Source organism: Octopus sinensis, unplaced genomic scaffold (assembly GCF_006345805.1).
Source record: "Octopus sinensis unplaced genomic scaffold, ASM634580v1 Contig18081, whole genome shotgun sequence".
In the NCBI taxonomy this organism is placed as follows: Eukaryota; Metazoa; Mollusca; class Cephalopoda; order Octopoda; family Octopodidae; genus Octopus; species Octopus sinensis.
In genome coordinates this window covers 1-11,373 of record NW_021835525.1, presented here as the reverse complement: position 1 = coordinate 11,373, position 11,373 = coordinate 1, and the positions used below count along the sequence as shown (strand labels likewise).

Genomic DNA, 11,373 nt, shown 5'->3' with positions numbered 1-11,373 from the left:
TTAGTTAGAAATACCTCCAACAGAAAACTTGAGCTAAACATAAAAAGATTACAGAACTTCTTCAAAAACCAAGGACTAGCCATCACCACTGAAAAAGATTACAACTCAGTGAACTTCCTAGATGTTAACTTTACCCTTAAAACATCATCTTATCAACCTTACGATAAACCTAATAATAATATCACATACATACATGTACGAAGTAACCATCCTTATAATATTATAAATAACTGGGCCTCTAACAAAAGAAGTAGAATTAACTTATGAGGAAGTGTTTAACAAACACAAGCACTATTATAACCTAGCACTTAAGAAGGAAGGATATGAATATCAAATTAAGTACAACAAAAACAATAGCACCTATTCTATTTATTCCAATAATTATTTAGATAAGAATAATACTGACCATATTACTGAACCCACATCAACTAGTAAATTTGAAAGCTCCGACACACAATTAAATTCTCTCAATAATAATCATCAGCAATATATAACCAACAGACACAAATCCTTGCCAGCCTCGCCTGGCCCCCGTGCCGGTGGCACGTAAAAAGCACCATCCAACCGTGGCCGTTTGCCAGCCCTGCCTGGCAGCTGTGCCGGTGGCATGTAAAAAGCACCCGCTACACTCACGGAGTGGTTGGCGTTAGGAAGGGCATCTAGCCGTAGAAACATTGCCAGATCAGACTGGGCCTGGTGCAGCCTTCTGGCTTCCCAGACCCCAGTTGAACTGTCCAACCCATGCTAGCATGGAAAGTGGACGCTAAATGATGATGATGATGATGATGAACAATAAACATCACAATAAACTCTAAAAATATAAGGACCATAACCATAACCTCTCTAACAGAACGAATATCATTAATTTAACGAACTCACAAATCACCAAATACACTGTGTCAAACTTTGCTGGAAATAGCGGCTTAACCCTTTCGTTACCAACCTGGCTGAACCTGGCTCTGTAGTACAAACGTTTTGTTTTCATAAGTTTTGAATTAAAATTTTCCACCAAACCTTAGTCATAATTTATGTTCCTAACACTAGCTGAATGATAACTAAGTTATTTTACTAAATTCTTTGTTATATTTAAAACAATTGAAAGAAACTCAGAGCATCTCAAAATAAATACGGTAACGAAAGGGTTAATAATGTAATTAAACCCAAGTATACGGACAATAAAAACCGTAAACAAATAACTGTAGATAGAAATAAGAACACGAAGCCTACACACTTTGAAAATTAAACTTATTCCACTACATCTCATCCTTCTAATAACTCACATAACTGCATAAATCATATTAATAAAGTCAGGAATAATATAGAAAACAAGAAACCTATGCCATATGTACAAACAGATTACCTACAAAATATAAGCCGCTAAAGAAAACAATAACATCATTTGGATCATAATTCCATTTGCAAAACACCTAAAATCTAATTTTATTAAATCCATAAGAAGAATAATTAAAAAAAAACTTTAAAACTCTAAACATGAAAAAATATTTAATAACAAAATGATCAGATTTGGATTTTCAGTATCTCCTAATCTATTTAGGATCATCTCTTCATTTAACAATAGGAAACTACGCCAATTCTACAATAAAAAAATACTCCTTCTAATATATATATATATATATATATATAATATATATATATATATACTAGCAGTATCGCCCGGCGTTGCTCGGGTTGTAAGGGAAATAACTATATAAGCATTTTTAGAGAGTTATAGCCAAAATAGCAAAAAAAAATGCATTAAAAATTGAAAAAAATTAAGGTAAATTTTTTTTTAAATCGTTGACACATTGTAGATATTTTTAGAGAGTTACTTCCCTTATATAAAAGCGAAAAAAATGCATTAAAATGGAAAAATATGATGGTAAATTTTTTTAAAATCGTAGACTCATCGTAGACGCGCGCTAATACCCAGAAGGGCTCGATATGAATCACGGACTATAAGATACCCGCTTTTGTTTAAACTGCACCGCAAAATGTGGGAGTAATTACGAATGTAAATCGAAGGGGACAGACACACAACTTCACTCTTATATAAAGATGCTTTTTTTTTCAGTCATAGAGTTAGATTTATGAAGGTCTTCAGTAGAAAATCCTTCGAATTCTGACTCGTGCTTGATATAATGAAATTCGTATCCATTTTTTGTCAGAATTACCAATTTTGAAAACACAATAGGAACAATTTCGGAAAAAAATCTCCCATAATTCACGGAATTAAAATTACACTTCGATTTTTGTACAAAACTGTATTTGAAGTGTTTACGAAGTATAATACGTGTTTTCACGAATGTACTAACGAGATTTACTCTGATATTCTCATTTAAATATGAATAGGTAAATTCGGGCGGTTTGGTAACGAAAGGGTTTATATAAGTGTCGTCTGTTTATACATAAACACTGTTTCATAGTTTCAGTTTAGTCTTCCTCAAATCACTGTCGCTAATTTACTCTCTTCCAAGAACATTTTCACTCACTGTTATCTGTTAGCTTCCCATACATTTTACTCAGTAATCTATCAGCGTGATAGACAGAAACAAATATTACATTTACTTTCATTTTATTCGTTGCCCATTGTGTGTGTGCGTTTGCGTGTGGTGTAAACCAGACTAAGAAAAGCATTTGACACACACACCAGAATGTGAGTTTTCTGTAATTTTGCTTAATTGGAGTTTAATTTTAAAAACTGGACCCTGGCATGACGCGATGCATTGTACTCTTAAAAACTGCTAGGTAAATTGTAATTGAAGAAATCCTATATTGTAGATTTGTATAACTCCCAAAGGGAGGCAAATAAAATCTGCCTTTTATATAAGAGATACTACCCCAATAATTCCATGTCTAATAACAACAATTATCAGAATAACCTAACCGCAATTACCCCTAATAAATATAGACATAACAATAGAGTACCAACTAATAATTCTAATTGTAACTGCAGGATCCTGAATACTTGTGAGGTAGATGGTAACTATAAAATGAAAGATGTAGAATACCAAGCAACAATTATTACCCATAATCTCTCAAAATTTACTTACATCAAATGTACACAAAATTCCTTCAAATTAAGATTAAATAGTTGAATAAAATCATAATTAACTGATCTTCCTGTGTTTTCTTTTACCCAAACCCAGGAACTTTTACCTCCATAACAGGACCAAAATGCTCCTTGTTGGTTATGTATGAAAGAATCTATACAAATACTATTAGATAACCCGGCACAATTATGAAAAAAACATGAAGAATTCTCATCTTGTGTTCATAAATTCTTTAAGATCTTTTGATTATACCACAATTTAAATGCAGTAAAAGAAGACCTTCTGTATAAATCATCATCATCATCGTCAAATGACCGCTTTCCATGCTTGCATGGGTTGAACAGTTCGACTGGGGTCTGGGAAGCTAGGAGGCTGCACCAGGTCCAGTCTGATCTAGTAGTGTTTCTACAGCTGGATGCCCTTCCTAACACCAACCACTCCGTGAGTGTAGTGGGTGCTTTTTATGTGCCAGGCGAGGCTGGCCACGGTCACAATCGGTTGGTGCTTTTTACGTGCCACCGGCACGGTTTGAGAAATATGAAACGCTTCGCGAATTTGCATGTCATCCTTGCGCAGGGGCATGCTAATCTTCTCTGAATCGTTCCAATTTTAGTATATGTATTATCTCTTACGCATTATTTTTGCTTAAACATACTTGAGACGTGACATAATCTTATTTAATCAAATTAGTTTATTTAATGCATTCTATTGTCTTAACTCATCATAGAACACTAAATCCCAATAGCATCAACTTTAACCCTTTAAGGTTCACATTATTCTACCCAAATTGATGCTTTTTTTTATCCACATTGTTTTGAACTGATCATGCATTATCTTGTAGCTATGAGATTTTGATGAGGTAGCTGTTAATTTTTAAAACAATATTGTAGGGTTGGTGTGAGAGACCAGATCTGGCCAGTTTGAACATAAAACAAGCAGAATACTTTTGGCCGGATATGGCCGGTTTAAATGCTAAAGGGTTAAAGTCATAATCTTGTTGAAATATTTTGATTTTTAAAAATAATATTTATTTTGGATGGGATATTGTGCTTTTATTTCCTTTCAAGCAGTGTCAAATTTAGCCCAATGGGATATTGTGTTTTCATTCCTTTTCATGCAAAACTGTCAAATTTAGTCCATTGGGATATTGTGTTTTCATTAGCTTTCATGCAAACTGTCAAATTTAGCCTGAACACCCTGTATGCTTAGTAGTATTACTAGCTATAAAATATAATTGTGAAATCGTTGCCTGAGCAGCCAACTGGCTTCCGTACCGGTGGCACGTAAAAGGCACCATTCGAGCCTGATCGTTACCAATGTCACTTCACTGGCACATGTAAAAAGATTCGAGCGAGGTCATTGCCAGTGCCGCCTGACTGGCCCCCGTGCCACTGGCACATAAAAAGCGCCCACTACACTCTCGGAGTGGTTGGCGTTAAGAAAGGCATCCAGCTGTAGAAACTCTGCCAGATCAAGATTGGAGCCTGGTGCAGCCATCTGGTTCGCCAGCCCTCAGTCAAAATCGTCCAACCCATGCTAGCATAGAAAGCAGATGTTAAACGATGATGATGATGATGATGTAGGAGAGATTTACAATAGATACAAGTTTATACCATTTGTTTTTATGTTTCGTTTCACCCTTATAGTTGCTTGGAAAACTGCACTAGATGTTCAGAGGGCATTTGAAACAGACCTTCAAGGAACACTTCAACATATTAAACTACGAAGAGATACAAATGCGCTTTGGAACATCCATTGCAGGGCGAAACATATGTAGGACCATATGATATCAACTTTTTCTTTAGCATAACTTTTCATATACATGTGTGTGTGTGTGTGTGTGTGTGTGTACATACCTTCTCTTTCACTTACAACCGAGTTCCATTCCAGCTGACAGGTCGTTTGTTAGATTTATATTTCTTAAACACTATTTTCATTCGAGTACAACTGATGGCCTTGAAAGCAACTGAGAGACAGTGACAGGCAGAGGAGGCCTGCATTGCCAGATGCTAACATAATCATCATACATGCAGCTGCCCGACATCTAAAATTCAATCTTTTATATATTCATTTATTTTTCAATTTCCTTATTTTTCTATGGTCATAAGAGTGGATGGCTGTAAGACACATAGATCACATATCAAGAAGGTGTGTGTGTGTGCATGTGTCTGTGTATAAATGAAGAATAAGGAAAGGAAAAATTGTAGTTGTAGACCATCTTTAATTCACAATCCAGGTTGGTACAGAACCAATATCATTATCATCATCATCATTGTTTAGCATCTGCTTTCCATGCTAGCATGGGTTGGACGGTTCAACTGGTGTCTGAGAAGCCAGAAGGCTGTGCCAGGCCCAGTCTGATCTGGCAATGTTTCTACAGCTGGATGCCCTTACTAACGCCAACCACTCCATGAATGTAGTGGGTGCTTTTTACGTGCCACCGGCACAGGTGCCAGACAAGTCTGGCAAACGGCCACGATCGGATGGTGCCCTTTACGTGCCACTGGCACGGAGGCCAGGCGAGGCTGGTAGCGGCCATGATCGGATGGTGCTTTTTACGTACCACTGGCACGGAGGCAGTCGGGGTGGCGCTGGCAACGGCCACGTTCGGATGGTCTCTCATGTGCCACCGACACTGCTATCACAGCTACGATATATTCTACAAATTGTTTCGGAGACTAATTAATTCCAAACACATAAACAAAGAATTCTTCATGAAATAAAAATTAGATTCTTCGTCAGGAATTACATGCTGGTATGAATAATTACGACCAACAACAAAAATATACAAAGATCTTTCATAGCCCAGACGGGAATAAACAAATAATAATATAATGAAAGATAACTGGAACGCCAGATAATTCAAAACCAGAAAAATTATATATAAAAAAACACAAACCATTCCAGCGTTTTATGAACATTACAATTCACGATATGTAAAAATCAATTAAAGACAGATAAATTAAATGAAACAAAAATCAACTACAAAAATAATAGGGTTACTCTTTTACTCTTTTACTTGTTTCAGTCATTTGACTGCGGCCATGCTGGAGCACCACCTTTAGTCGAACAAATCGACCCCGGGACTTATTCTTTGTAAGCCTAGTACTTATTCTATCGGTCTCTTTTGCCGAACCGCTAAGTGACGGGGACATAAACACACCAGCATCGGTTGTCAGGCGATGTTGGGGGACACACAGACACACAAACATATACACACACATACACAAAAATATATATATACATACACATATATACGACAGGCTTCTTTCAGTTTCCGCCTACCAAATCCACTCACAAGGCTTTGGTCGGCCCGAGGCTATAGTAGAAGACACTTGGCCAAGGTGCCACGCAGTTGGACTGAACCCGGAACCATGTGGTTGGTAAGCTAGCTACTTACCACACAGGTTATCTAATTAAAATTTGAAATTTAATAACTACAAACTGATATAATATCTACTAAAACATAATAAATGTCCTAATTTAAAGTTAATAATATGGTAATATCAAATGAAAATAAAAAGAAAAAGAAATTCTTTTATTTACAAAATAGCCTTCTACAAGTAAAACAGTAGAATGGAGAAAGAGAAATAATAGTTTCAGCGAAGGGAGGAGAGAAAATACTAATACAGTGAAGGAGAGGTAGAGAGAGTAATAGCCATGACTGAAAGAGTGAGAGAAAGTAATAACCGTTTGAGAAAGATGAACGCGGAGTGTATCATGTGTTCTCAACATATGAATGAGAAAGGAAGGGGTGAATAAAGTAAAAAACAGCCATTCAGCTCAATGTAAGCATATGTGTGTGTATAAAAAAGGGAGGCATGTGAATGTTTGTGTATGTATGTGTGTGTGTGTGTGTGTGCGTATGAGATATGTGTGAGTGTGCACATGCGTAAAGGAAACGTGCAACTCTGAAAGTAAAAAGCTGACATCGTATATATCCAAAATAAAGGAATAGAGTAGATTCCCTAATTTGGGATTTCTATTCACATACACAGCAACTCCTGCTGCTAACCATAAGCTATAAAACAATTTTTTCAGCTTATCAAACTTCGATAAAGGAAAAGTTTACAACCTTCCATATCAATAAACCACTACTGTTCCTGAAAATTGTTTTTTATACCTTCTACAGATTGCCCAAAGCTTACTATCTTCCTACACCTTGAGATCCTTGGATCTCTCACCTTTTCATACATATATCTATAATATATCCCCAGATCTATCGAAGTTTTGTGAGTGTATTTGGTAAATGATCACTGAGAGAAATCTGTCGTATATACATGGACATGGGCGATCATTGTATTCTTTCTTGTCTTGAGGTCCACAGTCAAACGGCTGGGTGGATTCACGTGGCACACATGTGAAGACGGGTGCATAGATTGGAATGCAATTTGTATTTTTTTCCTGGCCCTCATACTTACTGAGAAAATCGATTAAAACTTTTTATTACAGAATTCTCCTGTTTCTTCTGCCATTAAAACAACTAGTTCCTCACACAGCCGGCATATACCATTTCGCTAGCAACAAGGGGAGTACAGAATGACAGTCAGCCAAAACATTCGTTATGCTGTCTCTCTTCTTTAACCTCTTTGTGAGGTTAATAATCTTAATCTTTAGTTACAGTTTCTCATACAAACTACATAATAGGCAGAATTGTCGGATTAGGATAGTAGGGTATTTTGAGGGAAATTTGGCGGCTATTTCTACTAGGTCTAGCTACCATGTAGAGGTCTGAACTTAATTTTCATTCACATATGCCTAACCAAAAACGATCACAGCCACATCATCCAAACAGACCAAGTGAAACTGGGCTTAGCTGCCTGTATATATAGTGTAGCTGTTGCCAGTACCGCCTACTGGCCCTCGTGCCGGTGGCACGTAAAAGCACCCACTACACTCTCAGAGTGGTTGGCATTAGGAAAGGCATCCAGCTGTAGAAACTCTGCCGGATCAGATTGGAACCTGGTGCAGCCATCTGGCTCACCAGTCCCCAGTCAAACCGTCCAACCCATACCAGCATGGAAAGCGGACGTTAAACAATGATGATGATGATGATATATATACATACATACATCCACACACACATGCATGAATGTAAAATTAATCAAATGTATGTGTGGTACGTGTATGTGTGTGTGCGTGTGTGTTTACTTACTGTTAAGTCTATGTCATTGAGCTCTTTGATAGCCTGTCATCTATCTAACACTTTTATCACTTTCGTCTCTACATCACGTTGCTCTTATCTGTCTTATCCTACCCATATTATTATCTCCTCAAACCCCACAAGTTCATGCTGCTTATTTCTCTTTTAACTAACTCTCCCTTCTCTCTTCCCCATAGTCTGTTTCTGTTGTAACTAAGGATATCTCTCCCCAACAGTCACAAGGTTTCATCCAATTTCAGACATGCTGAGGGAAAGGCGCAGGAGTGGCTGTGTGGTAAGTAGCTTGTTTACCAACCACATGGTTCCGGGTTCAGTCCCACTGCGTGGCACTTTGGGCAAGTGTCTTCTACTATAGCCCCGGGCCGACCAAAGCCTTGTGAGTGGATTCGGTAGATGGAAACTGAAAGAAGCCCGTCGTATATATGTATATATATGTATGTGCGTGTATGTTTGTGTGTTTGTGTTGGTCCTCCTAGCATTGCTTGACAACCGATGCTGGTATGTTTATGTCCCCGTCAATTAGCGGTTCGGCAAAAGAGACCAACAGAATAAGTACTGGGCTTACAAAGAATAAGTACTGGGCTTACAAAGAATAAGTCCCGGGGTCGAGTTGCTTGATTAAAGGCGATGCTCCAGCATGGCTGCAGTCAAATGACTGAAACAAGTAAAAGAGTAAAGAGTATAAAACCAAATGAATGAACAAATACATACATGTACATGGGGTGCAATGGGAAAATTGTCACCATATATTTTTAATTTCGTGCATGCGCATAGTTTCACTTTGATTTTGTCGACTACACCATATAATAGGCTTAGTTGGGCACCATCTGTGAGAAAAATAGCACCATGATACAATTCACTATGCCAGAAATTTGGAAACGACATGCTGTACTGCTTGGCATTCATGCCAGAAGCCCCAATATGAAGGTTTCAGGGTATTTGAGCATCAGTCTGAGGACAGGTACAGTCAACATCATGGTGTTCGGAGTGATCACTAGTGACAGCGACATTATGCCTCCGTTCATCTTCCCACACAGCCTCAGATTCAACACAGAAGCCTACATCAAGTGCCTGGAGGTGGTAGTTCTGCCCTGGGTGAAGAGGGTGGCTGCTGGAAGACCCTATGTCTGGCAACAGGACTCTGCACCATGTCATACAAGCAGGAGAACCCAGTCATGGATGTCAGACAATTTCTGTGACCACATCACCCCCTAACATCTGGCCACCTAACTCCCCAGACTGCAACCCCCTTGATTATTATGTGTGGGGTGCAGTTTAGCGAGGGAGCAACAAAGCTCCTTGTAACACCAAAGATATATTTCTTTATTACTAACAAGGGGCTAAACATAGAGGGGACAAACAAGGACAGACAAAGGGATTAAATCGATTACATCGATCCCAGTGCGTAACTGGGATGAAAGGCAAAGTCCAGAAGGACAGGATTATGGCAGCTTTCACCAACTTAAACAAGGGGACCATCCAGAAGAGTTGTAGGAGATTCTGAAGTCGTCTGGAGTCCAGTCATGGATGTCAGACAATTTCTGTGACCCCATCACCCCTAACATCTGGCCACCTAACTCCCCAGACTGCAGCCCCCTTGATTATTAAGCAACCTATGCAAGTATGGAAAAGTAGATGCTTAAAACAATGATAATGATGCTGGCATATGGTGAGTGTCTGTATGAGGGGGAGAGAGAGAGAGGAGAACAATCATCGTTATTGTTTTAATGTCCACTTTTCCACGCTTGCAATGGGACGGGTCAAATTCGTTGAAAGAGATTTTCTATGGCTGAACACCCTTCGTCTCAACGACTTTCAATTGTTTCCGTTTCAGCCAGACAGGTTTTCACAGAAGACTAGAAGCAAGGGACACTGCTTTTGATAATGGTGACATTACTTGTTCAAGACTATCGAGTGATGTCTAGACAAGGAGACACAAAACACTTGAATGCACGCACACACAGAATCTACACTCACACACAGAATCTACACTCACACACATGTATATACGACAGATCTCTCTAAGCGATCATTCACCAAATACACTCACAAAATTTTGATGGATCTGGGGATAGAATAGAAAACAATTGCATAAGGTGCCGCCAGGTCAATGTTAATTATAGGAGGGGCGTCTGGCTTTAAAATAATATCAGTATGGAAAAAGATACGTAAGAAACAAACAAAACAAAGGAACATATAATATTTAAATGTGAGTGCATTCATGCGTGCGTCTGCAAGTACATGTATGTGCATGTGTTGGTATTTGCAGTTTCAAGTTCTTATTAATTTCTATACAACTCCGCTTCTGTCACTCAGTACATCATTTCTCTCTGCCTATATCTCTCTCACTCTACGGCTGCCACTCTCTCTGTGTATGTATGTGTGTGTGTGTATATATATATATATATATACATAATATATATGTATACATATATATGTATACATATATATGTATACATATATATTGTATACATATATATATGTATACATTATATATGAATCATATATATATATGTATACATATTATATTATATACATATATATGTATACATATATAGTATACATATATATATATGTATACATATATATATAATATATAACATATATATGTATACATATATATTGTATACATATATAATAAACATATATATATGTATACATATTATATGTATACATAAATATGTATACATATATATATATGTATACATATATATGTATACACATATATAATATATATGTATACACACATATATATATACGTATACATATATATAATACGTATAAATATATATATATACGTATACATATATATATACATATATACATATATATATACATATATACATAATATATATATAATATATATATATACTATATATATATATATTACATATATACATATATATATACATATATACATATATATATATATATTATATATATATAATATATATATATATATAATATATAGAATGGTTGTATACTGTCAATCTAACGGGACAGTAGGGGATATATTTCGTAAATATATAGGACACAGGAAAAATTTGTCGAAGCCATCAGGTGGCAGCGATGCTTCCTAGGGCTAAACAGCAGTGGTGTAACCCCTACTGTCACGTTCCCATTAGATTGACAGTATACAACCATTCAATTCCTCCACCA

At 37.0% G+C, this 11,373-nt stretch overlaps 1 pseudogene; it reads right to left on the bottom strand.

The window, feature by feature from the left end:
• Positions 1-3,581: 3,581 nt before the first annotated feature.
• Positions 3,582-3,682, bottom strand: LOC115231291 (annotated as a pseudogene).
• Between the last annotated feature and the right edge of the window lie 7,691 nt (positions 3,683-11,373).